The sequence below is a fragment of the Schistocerca gregaria genome, chromosome 3 (genome assembly GCF_023897955.1).
Source record: "Schistocerca gregaria isolate iqSchGreg1 chromosome 3, iqSchGreg1.2, whole genome shotgun sequence".
NCBI classification, from domain to species: domain Eukaryota; kingdom Metazoa; phylum Arthropoda; class Insecta; order Orthoptera; family Acrididae; genus Schistocerca; species Schistocerca gregaria.
Window position 1 is genome coordinate 794,346,714 of NC_064922.1, and position 18,307 is coordinate 794,365,020.

Consider the following 18,307-nt stretch of genomic DNA (forward strand, 5'->3'; position numbering starts at 1 on the left):
CGAAACGTATGTAGCTCCTGTGCGACTGTACAACAAACGTGTCGTTTACATAATGGAGCCAGCTAGACGGTTTTAGTTTGACATTAATGAAGCTTGTTGTTCGAAACGCTCCATAAAAATGTCGGGTACTAATGACGTCAAAGGTGAGCACATAGCAACAGCGACCAGTTTCTTGGAGTTGTGGTACAGTAGAGTCTCGATTATCCGATCTTCGGTTATCCGACCTTCTGTGTTATCCGACCTTTTCACCACGCCGGCCGTGCGCCAGCCGGCAACAGGTCAGTGACTAACGTGTTGTTTGTTAATACTCAGTTGATTGTCCCCGTCTGCTACTCCTCACTCCTTAGTGCCAACTTATATCTGTAGTGGTGTCGACGTGTTGCACTTTATTCATTGTAAAAATTTGTGGTGATGGCTTGAAAACGGAAAACGGTGGTCGTTTCATTGGAAAAAAACTTAAAGCTTTAAAAGGAATAGACAATGGTGAAACTTTATTAAAAGTGGCGCAAGATTATAACGTCGGGAAAACAACAGCTGGAGACTGGAAAAGGAACCGCAATGAAATTGAGAAATGGTGTTCTCAGCGAGCAACCTCGGCTGCTTTGGAAGATCGGAAAACCACGAAAAAATGTGATTATGAAAAAGTAAGTGAAGCTTTGTGTTGTAGTTGGCAGGAGAGCCAAACGTGTTTTTCTAAAGGAGGCCGAAATGCACGCGTTTTAGCTCACGCTGGAACATGACAAGGGAATTAGAATTGAGAAAACGGACGTAGCTGGTGGAATACTTAACTTTAATCCATTCATGGAGAACGTCGCTCTTTATGGTACATGATTCACAATATCAATAGTACGGATACTGGCGCCTTGCTAGGTCGTAGCAAATAACGTAGCTGAAGGCTATGCTAACTATCGTCTCGGCAGATGAGAGCAAAGTCGGCTGTACAACTGGGACGTGTGCTAGGAAGTCTCTCTAGACCTGCCGTGTGGCGGCGCTTGATCTGCAATCATTGATAGTGGCGACACGTGGGTCCGACGTATACTACCGGACCGCGGCCGATTTAAAGGCTACCACCTAGCAAGTGTGGTGTCTGGCGGTGACACCACACTTTGTACCTATGGTTTACTCAACATAGAGATAAAGGTGTACCCACGTCGGGACATATTTAGCAGGAAGAAGCCTTAAAGTTTCGTAACGACGTAAACGAAGGTAAACCTGATTTCACAGCTAGTATAGGCTGGCTCGATAGATGGAAGAAAAGATACGGAATTCGGCAACTTAAAGTCTACCGGGAAAAGCTTTCAGCAAATTTTGAAGCTGTTCAGTTGTTTAGGAATAAACTTCACAAGGTATTGGACAAGGAAAACCTAAAAGGCGATAAAATTTTTAACTGCGACGAGACTGGTCTCAATTACAAAATGTTACCGAAAAAAAAAATTAGTGTCAAAGGCCGAAAAGGCAGCGCCAGGCTACAAACGTAGCAAAGAAAGAGCGACAATTCTTGCATGCAGTAACGCCACAACAAATTTGAAACTGAAGCTGTCTATGATAGGTAAGTCAAAAAAACCGAGAGCATTTAAAAATGTATCTAAAAATGCTTTGCCGGTGAAATATTACAGCCATCCTGATGAAGATGAACTTCAAGATCGAGATATAAAGGCCATGTTTTTGCCTCCAAATGTCACATCCTTACGTCAGCCTATGGACCAAGGGACCTTAGAGAAACTGAAGAGAAACTACCTCAGAAACTTGCTTTCCTCTTCAATTAATGCTATGGACAAGGGAGAAGACACGCTAGAGCAGTTGCGCTGTATTAATTTGAAAGACGTAGCTTATGACGTGGCCCAATCTTGGGAGAGTGTTGGAGCAAATCATGGAAAATTTTACAAAAGGAAAATCAAGAAAATTCTCGAGATGATGAAAATCTACAGCAGCATACCAAACCAGAAAATACTTCCCTGCTTTAATTGTTACGAAAAGTTCCGGGACGTGCTGACCCCACAGAAGATGACATAAGTGAATGGACTGTCCAAGATGAAGAATTTGGAGTGACAGATGAAGAAATAGTCAAAATGGTAACGAAAATGAAGACGAAGAAGCGGATGTAGTGGACGAAAGTGCGCCCAAGATTTATCACAACGAAGGACACAAAGCCTTAGAAACTGTTTTAAAATATGTAGAGCATCTGGCGGAAACATCGTCTACCGAGGTTTTACTTCGTAAGAGACTACGTGATATAGCGGGAAAGAAAACGGCAAGCAGCAGGCAAACAAAAGAAAATTACTAACTTACTCACATAGTAAATATCTATGCAGTCTAATTTCATTTGTATTGTATTAAATGTTTAACTCATTTAGCCTGCTTTAGTTTAATTTTTGCGTTTTTTTGTATTATTTTCCGTGTTATCCGATCTTCCCGTTTATCCGACCTTGCCGCTACCGGTTTAGGTCGGATAATCGAGGCTCTACTGTGCCTCTATGTTGCTATACGAAAACACGTTGATTTTTTGCCATAAGCGTTTCGCTTCATTTTATTTACAAAGCACTTTCAGTCGCCTGTCATAAATGTTTGTTTCATGTACCGGTAAAAATCTGCGTTACATAATATTCCCAAATATACTATTATATTAAAGTTTTTGGTTTTTCTCTAATTGTCAGGTAAGAATCAACATTAACGAAAGTAAGTTTCGAAAGATTAAGTTACTATTTGATTCTAGGTACGATTTTGTGATCTTGCTACTCCGTCTATAAGTTTCACTTTGTTGCCCTGTGCACACCAGTATTTCCGCCAACTAATAAACAATCGAATCAGTATAAATAACAGCTCACTGGTAATGTTAGCCACAGAAACAATAACAATAACAGTCATAGATGTATAACATAGCCATACTAAATAATAATTTACCCAACATACTGTAAATGTAATGGTTCAGATAGACCCGTGGTAGTCAACCAGGTTCCTACCGCCCACTAGTGGCTGCTCCAGGTTTCATGGTGCGCGGTAAGGCTTTAAACACATCTTCATTAGGTTATAAGATTTTAACAAAGTATTTGGTAAGTCTCCAGAATGAGATTTTCACTCTGCAGCGGAGTGTGCGCTGATATGAAACTTCCTGGCAGATTAAAACTGTGTGCTCGACCGAGACTCGAACTCATCACCTTTGCCTTTCGCGGGCAAGTGCTCTAACCAACTGAGCTACCGAAGCACGACTCACGTCCGCTATTCACAGCTTTACTTCTGCCAGTATCCGTCTCCTACCTTCCAAACTTTACAGAAGCTCTTCTGCGAAACTTGCAGAACTAGCACTCCTGAAAGAAAGGATATTGCGGAGACATGGCTTAGCCACAGGCTGGGGGATGTTTCCAGAATGAGAAGGTAGGAGACGGATACTGCCAGAAGTAAAGCTGTGAGTACCGGACGTGAGTCGTGCTTCGGTAGCTCAGTTGGTAGAGCAGTTGCCCGCGAAAGGCAAAGGTCCCGAGTTCGAGTCTCGGTCGGGCACACAGTTTTTATCTGCCAGGAAGTTTCATATCAGCGCACACTCCGCTGCAGAGTGAAAATCTCATTCTGGAAACATCCCCCAGGCTGTGGCTAAGCCATGTCTCCGCAATATCCTTTCTTTCAGGAGTGCTAGTTCTGCAAGTTTCGCAGAAGAGCTTCTGTAAAGTTTGGAAGGTAGGAGACGGATACTGGCAGAAGTAAAGCTGTGAGTACCGGCCGTGAGTCGTGCTTCGGTAGCTCAGTTGGTAGAGCACTTGCCCGCGAAAGGCAAAGGTCCCGAGTTCGAGTCTCGGTCGGGCACACAGTTTTAATCTGCCAGGAAGTTTCTTATTTGGTAAGTAATTGTTACTGTATGTACTAACTTCCTGCAATTTTGCTTTATAATTTTCTAAAGCTACTTTCCTACTTTATAAATCGCCATTGCTGAAGGCGAGAGGGTAATTAGAAAATCTTAATACTAACGGGGGTACAAAACTGGGCCATAGCTGAGAAAGGTTGATTACTCTTCAGGCAGAACAAGCACGTTAATAGCACGTACGTTACAACGCGACGTCATTCGCAAATTTCTGAAACTGCTAGCTCCACGTGGAGCAGGCCAGTATTTTGCGCTTCCAGATCTCTCGGACGGCGAGATATGCCTGCAGGCGGGTCATAGGGTCGCTGCGCCCCTGACCTAGTGTCCCCAGAGCGAGGTTAGTCGTCAGTGTTTCTTATATTTACGAGAGAAAGCATCAACTGGTTTTAAAAAGAGAACTCAGAAACTAACTGCACATGGTCACCGACCTCTGATACTTAGGGACATGGCGGAACGGGTATTATATAAACGAAACTTGTCTCGAGGGTGAAGCTAACCTCCTGTGTGCAGCAGCTGTCAAACACGTGACGAATACCATTGGAACTGTGCTTTGGCTTATGTTCACATCATCTTGGAGAGGAGGTCATGATAAACACCTTCTGAAAATTCGTGTTGGTCCTGGACGTTGGTGAGGTAATATCAGTAATAGAGATCAATGTAAAAGCGTCAGTATAACTGAGAAGTAGAGCTTCATCAACTACAGGAAATCAGCGTTAACTACTTTCACTGTCGACGTGTGATGAATAGTGTAATGTAATTCAGTTAACATCGAGTATAGATTTAAGTGTCAGAAAGTCGTTTCTGAAAGTATTTGTATGGAGTGTAGCCATGTATGGAAGTGAAACATGGACAATAAATAGTTTGGACAGGAAGAGAATAGAAGCTTTCGAAATGTGGTGCTGCAGAAGAATGCTGAAGTTTAGATGGGTAGATCACATAACTAATGAGGAGGTATTGAATAGAATTGGGGAGAAGAAGAGTTTGTGACACAACTTGGCGAGAAGGGACCGGTTGGTAAGACATGTTCTGAGGCATCAAGGGATCACCAATTTAGCATTGGAGGGCAGCATGGAGGGTAAAAATCGTAGAGGGAGACCAAGAGATGAATACACTAAGCAGATTCAGAAGGATGTAGGTTGCAGTAGGTACTGGGAGATGAAGAAACTTGCACAGGATAGGGTAGCATGGAGAGCTGCATCAAACCAGTCTCAGGACTGAAGACCATAACAAACAACAATTCAGTCTCCGATACCGAGGAAAGAGAGAAATCTTGCTATTTAAAGTTATGTACAAATGAAATAAAAGGACAGTATTGTACAGGCTTCCTGATTTTGCGAAAGAAAGTAAACTGCAACTGAAAAGTAAAGGATTCAGAGGAACAATTGAAAACCATGCATGGAAAATCGTGAACATGCAGGAATGAGTATTGAAAACTATACCGGTACTGACGCAATTCTTGCGGAAAGGGTGTTTTAAATTGGATAGGTGTCTCCCTTTACCAGCCATGTAACGGATAAGATCTGGTGTAGTGGAAGTTACGGATTATGGTTTGTATTATACAGTTTTGATTAAAAAATAGTGTTATTTGCTAAACATGCAGCCCTGAGTGGATAGGAAAGTTTGCTAATATCGTAGTAAGCACCATAAGATGGAGGAAGTAAGAAAAAGGCTCTGAGAGACAACGAGGTTTTGTATTCGCTTATGAGCCCAGCATTGGAAACTAATGAATTATTTATCTTGGTGGAATAATTAACATTTCAAACACTTAAAACTAGGACAATTTTGTGGAGAAGTGCGCGTAATGCTGTAGCCTTGGCTTTCATATTAGACGTTGTGTAAACAACAGGCACTTAGTACCCATTTCCGTGAATAATCCCAAGTATTCCAGGCTTCGACAACATGAATGAATTTCTCGTTGACTTCGACCGCACTAGTAAAGTGAACGATGCGCTGGGAACCAGGAGGTGTTCTCGTTTATAGTTGAATCCATTGGACCAACTATCATCCTTGGCGTGGCCTCACTCACATCTTGAGATGCCTGTTCCAATTGCTTTTCAGATGATTCTAGCAATCTGGAACTGACATGCCTCTATTCTGATGGTCGCAGAATACACTGACGTGTCAGTCATGGGATAGAGAATTCAACATATACAGGTGGCGGTAGTATCGCATATGCAAGGTATAAAAGAGCAGTGCACTGACAGAGTTGCCATTTGTACTCAGGTGATTATGTGAAAAGGTTTCCGACATGATTAAGGCTGCAAGATGAGAATTAACAGTCTCTGTGTGCGGAATGGTAACTGGAGTTAGACGCATGGTACATTCAGATCGTTAGGCAATTCAATATTCCGATATTCGTAGTGTTAAGAGCGTGCCGAGAATACCAAATCTAAGGCATTACCTCTCACCAGCAACCATGCAGTGGCCGACACCCTTCACTTGACGACTGACAGCACCGACGTTTGTGATGAGTTGTCAGTGCTGACAGACAAGCAACAACGCGTGAACTAACCGCAGGAATCAATGTGGGACTTACGACGTACGTATCCATAAAGAGGATCAGGTGATATCTGGCTTAATTGGGTATGGCAACAGATGACCGCCGCCTACTGTGTCCGAGCGGTTCTAATCGCTTCAGACCGGAACCGCGCTGCTGCTACGGTCGCAGGTTCGAATCCTGCCTCGGGCATGGATGTGTGTGATGTCCTTAGGTTATGATTATTCAGTTTCTCCCGGCGTATTTGTTGCTCGAACAGTCCACGGGTATACTGTCTGTTCATAGTGTCCAACGGGCATAATATTTCGGCGATCATCGTCAGGTGCGCTGACGAACTGAGCTCCTGAGGACGAGAGGCCGATTTAAATCCACTCCCCCCGCAGGCCGCTCTCTTCGCCTTCCGCGCCCGGGCGCCGGCGGTCGCGAAGACGTGGGCGTCAGAATATGTAGCGTCGATGTGCTTGCTACGTCCGCCCTGGTCGCCAGTTCGTTCTTCTTGCTAGGAGTGTTCTTAATTACATTCAATGCCGGGTCCCCAGCCTTGCTGAGATTGTAACTGCAGTCTCGGTTGATAAGATCTCCCCTGGTGCGAATTTCGATACCCTCACTTATAACGCTGTCCCAATATTTAGAGGTCTGAGCCAGGATCTTGGTACGCTCATAAACCATCTCGTGTTCCTCGGACAAACAGTGTTCTGCTACCGCCGACTTATTTTGATATTTCAGTCGAGTGTGCCTTTGATGTTTTCGGCAGCGATCTTCGATGGTGCGTACTGTCCGTCCGACGTAAGTTTTCCCACACTCACAGGGAATTTGGTATATGCCGGCCTTCCTCAAACCTACGTCATCTTTCACACTTCCCAGTAAAGCCCGAGTTTTTCTTTAATATACGGCCGATTTTCCACGATAGTGCGCCATTGTACGGAATAAAGGCAGTGGATACCTCTTCGTCCGTGACTTCATCCTTCTCCACATGTTGTGCTGTGGTGGTGGGACGGAAAGCGCGTCTAATCTGCCATTCCGAGTACCCGTTTTTTCGGAACACGGTTTTGAGATGTTCCCATTCCTGGGGCAGATTCTCTGCATCTGAGATGCTGCGCGCCCTGTGTACTAGTGTTTTTAGTACTCCATTCCTCTGAGAAGGGTGGTGGCAGCTGTCTGCATGCAGGTACAGATCAGTGTGCGTTTTCTTCCTGAACACACTGTGGTTCAGTGTACCATCAGCTCTTCTCTTGCCCATGACGTCCAGGAATGGTAATCTTCCTTCTGCTTCGGTCTCCCTAGTGAATTTGAGGTTTGGATATGTGGAGTTTAGGTGTGAAAGAAATCGAGGAGCTCGTCCCTACCATGGGGCCAGATAACGAACGTGTCATCGACATAACGGAAGAAACAAATAGGTTTCTAATTGGATGGCAACAACTCTTTAGACATGTCTTGGCCTCAACGTATTTTCTGTTTAATGGGGAATACTATGAGCAAACGGATGGAGTCGCAATTGGCAAGCCCACTCTCGCCGGAGGTCGCGAATTTGTACATGGAGTGCTTCGAGGAGGAAGCCTTAGCGTCATCCAATTGGAAACCTACTTGTTTCTTCCGTTATGTCGATAATATGGCACATAATTGAGAGGTCGGTTCAAAATTCAGCACTGGAAACAATTTCGCAATTATGGACGACTACAGAGACAGCATGGCTCAGTATTTCTGCAGGGGACTTCAGACGACTTGTTAAGTCCATGCTACGTCGAGTTGCTGCAGTACGCCGGGCAAAAGAGGTCCTACACGATATACGGAGGTATCCCATGACTCTTGTCACCTCCTTGTATGATGTAGCCATAACAGAAGTATACCAGGCTTCACAGTCGCATCGGGAGGACTTCGGTCGCACAAATCTCTTTCCTGGTGGAAATTTCGGTGGTTCCTTCTTGCTACCGAAGAGTGCGTGGCGTTTGTAGGTTTCAGGTACCGGTAGTTCTCCCCATATTTTAATGACATTATTTTCTTAAAAGTCGGCTCAAAACGGGCTTATACATTGGGTCATTATAGTGACGCCCGCAAGCCTTGCATGGGCACAATTTCACACATTTGAAGGACAGATACGGCTGGAGAGGAAGAGCGGGACATGAAGATAGTATATCGTCCAGCACCTCAGATTATATTTGTGAGCTTTTATGTGGTCTTGCTCCCGGACAGTCATACACTTTATTTTACATATAAACTCCTGGAAATTGAAATAAGAACACCGTGAATTCATTGTCCCAGGAAGGGGAAACTTTATTGACACATTCCTGGGGTCAGATACATCACATGATCACACTCACAGAACCACAGGCACATAGACCCAGGCAACAGAGCATGCACAATGTCGGCACTAGTACAGTGTATATCCACCTTTCGCAGCAATGGAGACGATTGTAGAGATGCTGGATGTAGTACTGTGGAACGGCTTGCCATGCCATTTCCACCTGGCGCCTCAGTTGGACCAGCGTTCGTGCTGGACGTGCAGACCGCGTGAGACGACGCTTCATCCAGTCCCAAACATGCTCAATGTGGGACAGATCCGGAGATCTTGCTGGCCAGGGTAGTTGATTTACACCATCTAGAGCACGTTGGGTGGCACGGCATACATGTGGACGTGCATTGTCCTGTTGGAACAGCAAGTTCCCTTGCCGGTCTAGGAATGGTAGAACGATGGGTTCGATGACGGTTTGGCTGTACCGTGCACTATTCAGTGTCCCCTCGACGATCACCAGAGGTGTACGACCAGTGTAGGAGATCGCTCCCCACACCATGATGCCGGGTGTTGGCCCTGTGTGCCTCGGTCGTATGCAGTCCTGATTGTGGCGCTCACTGCATGGCGCCAAACACGCATACGACCATCATTGGCACCAAGGCAGAAGCGACTCTCATCGCTGAAGACGACACGTCTCCATTCGTCCCTCCATTCACGCCTGTCGCGACACCACTGGAGGCGGGCTGCACGATGTTGGGGCGTGAGAGGAAGACGGCCTAACGGTGTGTGGGACGTAGCCCAGCTTCATGGAGACGGTTGCGAATGGTCCTCGCCGATACCCCAGGAGCAACAGTGTCCCTAATTTGCTGGGAAGTGGCGGTGCGGTCCCCTACGGCACTGCGTAGGATCCTACGGTCTTGGTGTGCATCCGTGCGTCGCTGCGGTCCGGTCCCAGGTCGACGGGCACGTGCACCTTCCGCCGACCACTGGCGACAACATCGATGTACTGGGGAGACCTCACGCCCCACGTGTTGAGCAATTCGGCGATACGTCCACCCGGCCTCCCGCATGCCCACTATATGCCCTTGCTCAAAGTCCATCAACTGCACATACGGTTCACGTCCACGCTGTCGCGGCATACTACTAGTGTTAAAGACTGCGATGGTGCTCCGTATGCCACGGCAAACTGGCTGACACTGACAGCGGCGGTGCACAAATGCTGCGCGGCTAGCGCCATTCGACGGCCAACACCGCGGTTGCTGGTGTGTCCGCTGTGCCGTGCGTGCGATCATTGCTTGTACAGCCCTCTCGCAGTTTCCGGAGCAAGTATGGTGGGTCTGAAACACCGGTGTCAATGTGTTCTTTTTTCCATTTCCAGGAGTGTAGAAATGTTTGAAAATTGAATTACGAAGGCTGAAGGTCGAAAAGAGATCATGGGAAAAGGAGTTAAGTACAGGGTGCACAGAGGATCTTTCATTAGCACCTCCAGAATTTAAGTAATTATAAATTCCTCTTTTTAATTGTAAGACAATTCCAGGGGCAGATGTGACCTCTGCCCACTATCTATTGGTTATGAACTGTCGATTAAAACTGAAGACACTGCAAAAAGTTGGAAATTTAAGGAGATGGGACCTGGATAAACTGACAGAACCAGAGGCTGTAGAGAGCTTCAGAGAGAGCATCAGGGAACGACTGACAAGAACAAGGGAAAGAAATACAGTAGAAGAATAATGGGTAGCTGTGAGGGATGAAATAGTGAAGGTAGCAGAGGAGCATGTAGGTAAATAGATGAGGGCTAGTAGAACTCCTTGGGTAACAGAAGGAATATTGATTTTAATTGATGAACGGAGGAAATATAAAAATACAGTGACTGGTGCAGGTGCAAAGGAATACACACGTGTCAAAAATGAGATCGATATTAAGCGCAAGATGGTTAAAGGACAAATGTAAGGATATAGAGGCATATATCACTACAGGTAACACAGACATTGCCTACAGGTTCAAATGGTTCAAATGGCTCTGAGCACTATGGGTCTTAACTTCTGAGGTCATTAGTCCCCTAGAACTTAGAACTACTTAAACCGAACTAACCTAAGGACATCGCACACATCCATGCCCGAGGCAGGATTCGAACCTGGGACCGTAGCGGTCGCGCTTCCAGACTGTAGTGCTTAGAACCGTCGGCCATCCCGGACGGCTTGCCTACAGGAAAATGAAAGAGACCTCTGGCGAAAGGAGAACCACTTGCATGAATATGAAGAGCTCAGATGGAAACACAGTTCTAAGGAAAGAAGGGAAAGCAGAAAGGTGGAAGGAGTATATAGAGGGTCTATACAAGGGCGATGCACTTGAGGCTAATATTATGGAAATGGAGGAAGATGTAGTTGAAGTTGAAATGGGAGGGAGATATGATACTGCGTGAAGAGTTCGTAACAACACTGAAAGACGTAAGTCGAAACAAGGCCCCGGGAGTAGACTACATTCCATTAGAACTACTGATAGCCTTGGGAGAGGCATCCCAGACAAAACTCGACTATCTGGTGAGCAAGAATTATGAGACAGGCTGCAGCAGGTACTGGGAGATGAAGAAGCTTGCACAGGATAGTACAGCACGGAGAGCTGCATCAAACCAGTCTCTGGACTGAAGACCACAACAACAACAATAACAAATTAAGCTTCCTACCAAAATTAGAGGAGGAGTGCCTTGTATAGATGTGGAAGAATGTGGACTGTAGCAGATCAATGTTTGGAAACTTACAGGTAATTCGGGTGAAAAAGAGAACGCTAAAGGAAGATTTTTGCTGCTAGGTTACAGCCATGGGAGGCGTGTAGGCCAGCAGCTATAGAAGAAAACTGGGGCAGAATACCCAAATATAATCTTTAGGTGATTATATATCACCCTAGATTCTTCTGTGATTCGTCAAAGGCATTTGATTGTTTCACTGAAAATATTCTGTAGCAAAAGTTAACCTTAATAGAATATGTAGTCTAGTAAGGGCCTCATTCTTATTTAACAAGCAGAATACTGTAAGTTAATCTAGGTTGTGGAGGTAATGCAAAGACGAACGCCACATCATCTGTATGGGGAGAAATTACAATGTGAATTTCACAGAGTCACGCAACTGGACCTTGTTTTCTGTTGATGATCTGCAATTTTATTTGAATCAGGAGGCAGAATTAGTACTGTTTGCAGCTGATATAAACATGGTTGTGAAGCACAGTTAAGAAGCAGTAACAGATAAAATAGTAAATGATTTTTTGTGGAAGATAGTGACTGGTCTGGCACAAAAGGATTGAAATTTTACAGCTCTTTCCCAGATTTAAATGAACAACCTTGATCAATCTTGGTTGGTGTACAGAGGGGTCAAAATAAAGCAATACATATTTTTCCGTTTTTGCCCAAAGCACATCCTGAAAGGTAAATTTCCATATCAGGTTTAGAGGGAATATCTTCGAAACCATAATATGCAATAACATGAGCTTCATATAGAAGATGAAAGGTATTTAACGTTCTTGAAAACTGTCTAATAAACGTTTGAAAGAATTTGAATTTTTCCAAATATTCTGTCACCATTTATTAATTTTGAAAAATTAAAGCTGTTGTTATAAGAAAAGAAGGTAGGAGACGTGGCACTGCCGGAAGTAAAGCTGTGAGGATGGGTCATGAGTCGTGCTTGGGTAGCTCAGCTGGCAGAACACTTGTATGGGAAAGACAATGGTCCAGATTTAGAGTCTTGGTCCGGCACACATTTTAATCTGCCGGAACTGTAGTGATGTTATTGTAGTCAACGCCAGTTTAGTTTCGTTTTTGGATGAAAACAAACGCGGTTTTCATATCCAGGGTTTGTCAAACACCAAAATATAATGAAGCCTCTCTGTTTTCAGTGGAACATTCGCGAGATAAATTTTAGCTACAGTGCGACGAGAGGAAATTTTGCCTCCAACAGTTATAGACACTATCTATTCGACATATGAAAAAATTGTGAAAACTATGATAAATATTAATTATTTATGTAATATTCTATGATGTAGTTGGACATATCGATGTGTATCATACAAAGACAATGATAATTGTAAATTCCTTTTATGATCTGCGTTTGTCTTCCTTTGTTTTTAACTTTTGTTGGATGGATTTTGTAGGTTGCGGGCGCATATCAAACTGAGGTTTGTTAATCAATTGGGATTATTTTTTAATTATTACTTGAGAATAGAGTTCATCATTATTATAAATATGAGTCAATAATTATTTGTAGCTTTAGTTCTTCACTCAGTAAGCATTACCTGATTAATTATTTCTTTCCGCTGCATGGAGCGGAACCATTGATGATAGCGATTTGTATCGCGGTTTTTTGTCTGTGTTTTCCTTAGAAAAAAAATCAAATGTTTGCTTGATGAAGTCTAAATAGTGCACAATACGAAAGTAAAGTTTAATAAGCATTTCAAATACTTGTCCTATTTGCTCTAACAATAGAATGTCTCTATCAATTGTCTGTCGCCATCTTAACAATTATCTCAGCGGCAAATTCAAATTATGCAACTCTGCAGACATAAATGCCGAAGGTAATACAAATGTGTAAAAATAAATGTGCACCGGTGGTCCCGAACTCATTTTAATGAAAATAATTCGAATCAGATTGGTTCTTTAAAAACAATGTTCATAGCACGATCCTTATCACAAAATTTCCTGTCTGATGTATGGAGCCGGAAGTAATTACGCACAAGTTGCGATGAATATTGTTTCAGGTAACATACGTTAGTGTTGTGCGCGGCTGATATTCGGTGGTTTTAATGATCATTTTGCTGAAGATAACTGCTTCCATCATAATAGTTGTATAGAATATGTTGTATGAACTGTGATTTAGTGACACATACACAACTTACAGACAACACTTTAACACGACGTTAACTTGGAGTTCTTTCACAACTTGACCAAATCTTTAGCCGGGAGAAAAGTTATTTAGTAATTACTCAATGTAATAAAATAAGATTATCATTTTCATTTACAATTTAGTTAAATACCACACGACTGAACGAAACAGCGAACGCCATATCAGGAATACGTTAAATTGAAGATGTGATATAAATTATATTATATGTAGCCTACGAGTTGAGTAATTAGAACTCACTTGTCCAATAAGTAGTAACATCTCATTGTGACAAGAAATTTCCCTGCTGTAAGAAATGTTCATCTACATTTATTCTTTAGTTTTTCGAATTAATAGTTTATTTTTACTTACTCCAATGGAACTGGCCCTAAAAAACCATCACAGAGCAGTTTCATAACATGTCAAAGATCCAAAGATATGAAAACTAGTCATCAGCGTCATATGTACAGTAGATTTGTGTCTTAGAACACATCGTTTCTATGTGTGAAAGGTATTTCAGCAATGAAGAAGACATTGAAAGAACACTGTTTGTTTCAAATATTACATGCAAGCAAGCTATGTGTTACAATTAAATTAGGACGTACACAGGCCTACCTATTTTTAACAGTGTGAGCATTTTAATTAAAACTTACAAAAATTTCGTAACTTCAAAGAAATAATGCTGTTATGGAAAAATCAAAACTTTTTGTGATTGATGTATGTTTCCAAAATTCGTTAATAAGATTTTCACCAACATTTGGAACTAAGCATGTATTTTTATCGATTGTAATAATAAAACTGTTGTGTCTGTCTTTGTTTGGACACGCTAATCTCCAAAACCACTAGGTGAATTTTTATAGAATCTTCACAGGTAAGTTGTGTGTAGCTTGCGGCGACGTATAGGTTTCACTTCATTTCGTCAATCTCGCTACCGGAAAAAAAGAGCTATCGCTCATGCAGCAACACATCAGAGCACAGTGTTTCGTTTATGAGTTGTAACAAGTTTCTTATAATTAGAATCGACTTAATTTTTATTTACTGTGTGCATTTTAGTCTAACTTCTTAGATTTCTAGTATATTTGTGTTTGTAGTAGCCATACAGTGGGGGTCAAACATGGAGATGAAATGCACCTCTAGCACGCCACTCGCGTCTCCTGATCGGTTCAGTACAGTGACTGTCCCGGTTACAACCCACACTGAGGATAATCCCTCCCTAGTGGTCGAGAGGGAGGTCATATCAAGGTGTGGCAGACAGTGAAAAACTTTCTATGGAGTTTACTGAAGGGCCTCCTCAGTTCGCATGACGATTTGGTTTCGGGCGCTATCTGGTGTGTGGCTGACGTAGACCCTGAGCCATATGTAGATGCTGCCCGTGTTCCAGAGGAAACCTCTCAACCCGCAAGATCTGGGAGATCACGAAGGGTGGATTAACTGTCGCTGAGGGCTCCAATATTACTGAGCAATGGGGGCCCTATAGAGAAACGTCTGCCAAGCACAGGAAAAAAAAAAACCAGCGTCCACTGCGTGTGCGTACCTGGAGGGGTCATTCCACATGTTGAAAGAGGGTTTCCGGATGCCATGAAGAACACAGGATGCAATTGGTACAAACGACATTTGTCAAACGTACCTCGTCTCCTACCTTCCAAACTTTACAGAAGCTCTCCACAGCAGAGGAGGTAGGAGACGAGGTACTGGCAGAAGTAAAGCTGTGAGTACTGGCCGTGAGTCGTGCTTCGGTAGCTCAGTTGGTAGAGCACTTGCCCGCGAAAGGCAAAGGTCCCGAGTTCGAGTCTCGGTCGGGCACACAGTTTTTATCTGCCAGGAAGTTTCATATCAGCGCACACTCCGTTGCAGAGTGAAAATCTCATTCTGGAAACATCCCCCAGGCTGTGGCTAAGCCATGTCTCCGCAATATCCTTTCTTTCAGGAGTGCTAGTTCTGCATGGTTCACAGGAGAGCTTCTGTAAAGTTTGTAAGGTAGGAGACGAGGTACTGGCAGAAGTAAAGCTGTGAGTACCGGGCGTGAGTCGTGCTTCGGTAGCTCAGGTGGTAGAGCATTTGCCCGCGAAAGGCAAAGGTCCCGAGTTCGAGTCTCGGTCGGGCACACAGTTTTTATCTGCCAGGAAGTTTCATATCAGCGCACACTCCGCTGCACAGTGAATATCTCATTCTGGAAACATCCCCCAGGCTGTGGCTAAGCCATGTCTCCGCAATATCCTTTCTTTCAGGAGTGCTAGTTCTGCATGGTTCACAGGAGAGCTTCTGTAAAGTTTGTAAGGTAGGAGACGAGGTACTGGCAGAAGTAAAGCTGTGAGTACCGGGCGTGAGTCGTGCTTCGGTAGCTCGGGTGGTAGAGCACTTGCCCGCGAAAGGCAAAGGTCCCGAGTTCGAGTCCCGGTCGGGCACACAGTTTTAATCTGCCAGGAAGTTTCATATCAGCGCACACTCCGCTGCAGAGTGAAAATCTCATTCTGGAAACATCCCCCAGGCTGTGGCTAAGCCATGTCTCCGCAATATCCTTTCTTTCAGGAGTGCTAGTTCTGCATGGTTCACAGGAGAGCTTCTGTAAAGTTTGTAAGGTAGGAGACGAGGTACTGGCAGAAGTAAAGCTGTGAGTACCGGGCGTCAGTCGTGCTTCGGTAGCTCAGGTGGTAGAGCATTTGCCCGCGAAAGGCAAAGGTCCCGAGATCGAGTCTCGGTCGGGCACACAGTTTTTATCTGCCAGGAAGTTTCATAGCAGCGCACACTCCGCTACAGAGTGAAAATCTCATTCTGGAAACATCCCCCAGGCTGTGGCTAAGCCATGTCTCCGCAATATCCTTTCTTTCAGGAGTGCTAGTTCTGCATGGTTCACAGGAGAGCTTCTGTAAAGTTTGTAAGGTAGGAGACGAGGTACTGGCAGAAGTAAAGCTGTGAGTACCGGGCGTGAGTCGTGCTTCGGTAGCTCAGGTGGTAGAGCATTTGCCCGCGAAAGGCAAAGGTCCCGACTTCGAGTCTCGGTCGAGCACACAGTTTTTATCTGCCAGGAAGTTTCATATCAGCGCACACTCCGTTGCAGAGTGAAAATCTCATTCTGGAAACATCCCCCAGGCTGTGGCTAAGCCATGTCTCCGCAATATCCTTTCTTTCAGGAGTGCTAGTTCTGCATGGTTCACAGGAGAGCTTCTGTAAAGTTTGTAAGGTAGGAGACGAGGTACTGGCAGAAGTAAAGCTGTGAGTACCGGCCGTGAGTCGTGCTTCGGTAGCTCAGGTGGTAGAGCATTTGCCCGCGAAAGGCAAAGGTCCCGAGTTCGAGTCTCGGTCGGGCACACAGTTTTTATCTGCCAGGAAGTTTCATATCAGCGCACACTCCGTTGCAGAGTGAATATCTCATTCTGGAAACATCCCCCAGGCTGTGGCTAAGCCATGTCTCCGCAATATCCTTTCTTTCAGGAGTGCTAGTTCTGCATGGTTCACAGGAGAGCTTCTGTAAAGTTTGTAAGGTAGGAGACGAGTTACTGGCAGAAGTAAAGCTGTGAGTACCGGGCGTGAGTCGTGCTTCGGTAGCTCGGGTGGTAGAGCACTTGCCCGCGAAAGGCAAAGGTCCCGAGTTCGAGTCTCGGTCGGGCACACAGTTTTTATCTGCCAGGAAGTTTCATATCAGCGCACACTCCGCTGCAGAGTGAAAATCTCATTCTGGAAACATCCCCCAGGCTGTGGCTAAGCCATGTCTCCGCAATATCCTTTCTTTCAGGAGTGCTAGTTCTGCATGGTTCACAGGAGAGCTTCTGTAAAGTTTGTAAGGTAGGAGACGAGGTACTGGCAGAAGTAAAGCTGTGAGTACCGGGCGTCAGTCGTGCTTCGGTAGCTCAGGTGGTAGAGCATTTGCCCGCGAAAGGCAAAGGTCCCGAGATCGAGTCTCGGTCGGGCACACAGTTTTTATCTGCCAGGAAGTTTCATAGCAGCGCACACTCCGCTACAGAGTGAAAATCTCATTCTGGAAACGTCCCCCAGGCTGTGGCTAAGCCATGTCTCCGCAATATCCTTTCTTTCAGGAGTGCTAGTTCTGCATGGTTCACAGGAGAGCTTCTGTAAAGTTTGTAAGGTAGGAGACGAGGTACTGGCAGAAGTAAAGCTGTGAGTACCGGGCGTGAGTCGTGCTTCGGTAGCTCAGGTGGTAGAGCATTTGCCCGCGAAAGGCAAAGGTCCCGACTTCGAGTCTCGGTCGAGCACACAGTTTTTATCTGCCAGGAAGTTTCATATCAGCGCACACTCCGCTGCAGAGTGAAAATCTCATTCTGGAAACATCCCCCAGGCTGTGGCTAAGCCATGTCTCCGCAATATCCTTTCTTTCAGGAGTGCTAGTTCTGCATGGTTCACAGGAGAGCTTTTGTAAAGTTTGTAAGGTAGGAGACGAGGTACTGGCAGAAGTAAAGCTGTGAGTACCGGGCGTGAGTCGTGCTTCGGTAGCTCAGGTGGTAGAGCATTTGCCCGCGAAAGGCAAAGGTCCCGAGATCGAGTCTCGGTAGGGCACACAGTTTTTATCTGCCAGGAAGTTTCATATCAGCGCACACTCCGCTGCAGAGTGAAAATCTCATTCTGGAAACATCCCCCAGGCTGTGGCTAAGCCATGTCTCCGCAATATCCTTTCTTTCAGGAGTGCTAGTTCTGCATGGTTCACAGGAGAGCTTCTGTAAAGTTTGTAAGGTAGGAGACGAGGTACTGACAGAAGTAAAGCTGTGAGTACCGGGCGTGAGTCGTGCTTCAGTAGCTCAGTTGGTAGAGCACTTGCCCGCGAAAGGCAAAGGTCCCGAGTTCGAGTCTCGGTCGGGCACACAGTTTTAATCTGCCAGGAAGTTTCATATCAGCGCACACTCCGCTGC

General features: G+C 44.8%; 1 non-coding gene across 1 annotated transcript; it reads left to right on the forward strand.

Annotated features, from left to right (window-relative positions):
* Positions 1-3,424: 3,424 nt before the first annotated feature.
* Positions 3,425-3,499, forward strand: Trnas-cga (transfer RNA serine (anticodon CGA)). Its single transcript has one exon. It is a non-coding gene; the product is annotated as a tRNA-Ser (tRNA).
* The last annotated feature ends 14,808 nt before the right edge of the window (positions 3,500-18,307 follow it).